We start from the raw sequence: 2,257 nt of genomic DNA, 5'->3' as shown, positions 1-2,257 counted from the left end.
TACCCTACTGTGCAGTGTTATTAAGCTAATGCACAGTAAGCATCACAAAATAACCGTGTGCTGGCAATACTGCACAGTAACTCTAGTTAATTAAACAAGCACTAAACTAAATGCATGATAACTAAGGCACATTAATGAACATGTAGATGTGCCCACTGACTAATCAAAGTATGTAGCATAAATTGAACTAATGTGGCTGATGTTAACATAGAGTGTAATAATAGTGAACTATAGCCATGTTAGCCTTGTCCTGTACGCAACTTGAAAACTCCATTTTGTATCTTCTGTTTGACATAAGTGAATTAACTCTGCATAGCCTGTATGTATGAGTGTGTGTAAAAGGGTGAATGGTAAGAGAGAGTGGCATAGCGATGAGAGAAAAAGATCCAACTGTTTACATAAGCAACAAGACGCCAAATTTAAGCTATCAGTCAGTAAACTAATTAATAAATGGCTAAAGAATCCCTTTTAGGCCTAGGGCACAAAGAAGATAATGAGAAGGAATACATAGCCAGACAGGCAACAAGAACACTCCAAGGCTAAGATAAACTGAAGACAAAAGAAGAACAACTGCAAAAACAGAAGCTGGGTACAGAAAACTCCCAAAGCCCTGAAACAAAGGATGCCAATCCCTATAAAAGAACACTTACAAAATGCCAGGTTGGATGAGTCTCGTTCTCTCCTGCTGTTTCATCAGAGCACAGATGCATCTGTTCATCTCGCTACAGCTGTTATCTTCAAATCATCATCATCTACACAAGAAGCCCAAGTTGGCCACCCTGGGCTGATATTGAGCAACTATTGCTGGTAACTATATCTGGTGTGTGTGTGTGGATGAAATGGTTGTTTTGTATATGCGTATGCCTGTGTGTAATGCTATGTATGATTATTTGTGTGCGTTTGTATGAATGGTGTGCCCAAGCCTCTATGTCTAACTCATGTGATCAATAAACATGGCACCTTGCCTTATCCCCCTTTATAAAGTCTTGCTCATGATTTGAGCAATTGGCAATTTGTGTAACAAGTAGATGTATTTATGTGTAAGTATACATAGCACAAGCTTTTCTGAGTTGATCAAGTGAGCTACAGTTCATGAAACCTTGTGTGTGTGTGTGTGTGTGTGTGTGTGTGTGTGGGAGCAGAGGCAGGGTGTATAAATATATATGTTTGAGGGAGCAGGGAGTGTGTGCATCTACTTTGTTTAGTCTATAAAGTGCATATCTACACAATAGGAACAGTAACAGCAGTGCTTGGGAAGCCAAGTGCACCGAAAGTGGTGAGATACTCAGATACCCAGGGATTCTTTCCAGAACACAAAACCCTCTCAGGAGCCTACGTGAGATACAGAATGAACACTCCCAATAAATAAGGATTTTTACACACCATCTTCTGCTCCAAGTGCAAGACCCATGTTTCTAACTCTGCCTTCTCTAAAAGATGCAAGGTGTCTACTTATACAACCAAAATCCATACACTGCCTGTACCTGCTTCTCTTCTTGGGAGGAGGAAAAGAGAACAAACATGCAATGAGTGTCAGCCACTTAATGCCCTGAAATGTAGTGCATTATTGGAAGGAGTACTAATAAGGGGGCATGGGGAATATGAGCATTATGTAAGAAATTATTTGGAATAAAATATGATAGATAATGAAATAATCCATACAGATTCATTCTAGTTACAAAGAAGTGAGTTAGTCCTAACACATAATTCATCATCATCTCCAACAAAAATGCTCAGCTACATCATTACTAGGACTGTGCGAGTCAGCAGTGATCTGATCCAGCTTCAGATCTGGCCACTCTGGATGGCCGCGATCCTATCTGGAGCTCCGGACCGGGTTTCTGCCTTGGAGATCCAGCCAGAGGGAATAATGGGGAAATCAATGGAAGAACTATAACCTTGTTGTTTTTTGTCTGATTTGGATGAAACTTGCAGGGATGGTAGCTTCTGCTGAGAGCATAAAACTTGCCAAGTTTCAAGGAGATAGGTGCAGGGGTTTGCGGGGGAGGAACTGTGCCCCAAATTATTGAAAACCAAACTCCTGTCAAGGCTGTGTGTTACACCACAGGAGAGTCAAAACTGCAGGAGTGGTAGCTCTTACTGAGGCCACAAAGCCTGCCAAGTTTCAAGGAGATCAGTGCAGGGATTTGGGGGGAACTGCACCTCAAGCTGTGGACAAGCAAAACTCGTGCCATGGGTGACACTGCGTGTGTTAAGGTGCAGCGGGGTGACAGCTGCAGGGATGGTAGCCCCTGCT

This window comes from Crocodylus porosus, unplaced genomic scaffold, assembly GCF_001723895.1.
Source record: "Crocodylus porosus isolate Cpor-Errol unplaced genomic scaffold, CroPor_comp1, whole genome shotgun sequence".
NCBI lineage: Eukaryota > Metazoa > Chordata > Crocodylia > Crocodylidae > Crocodylus > Crocodylus porosus.
The sequence above is the reverse complement of the archived record's forward strand: the minus strand, read 5'-3'. Positions refer to the sequence as shown.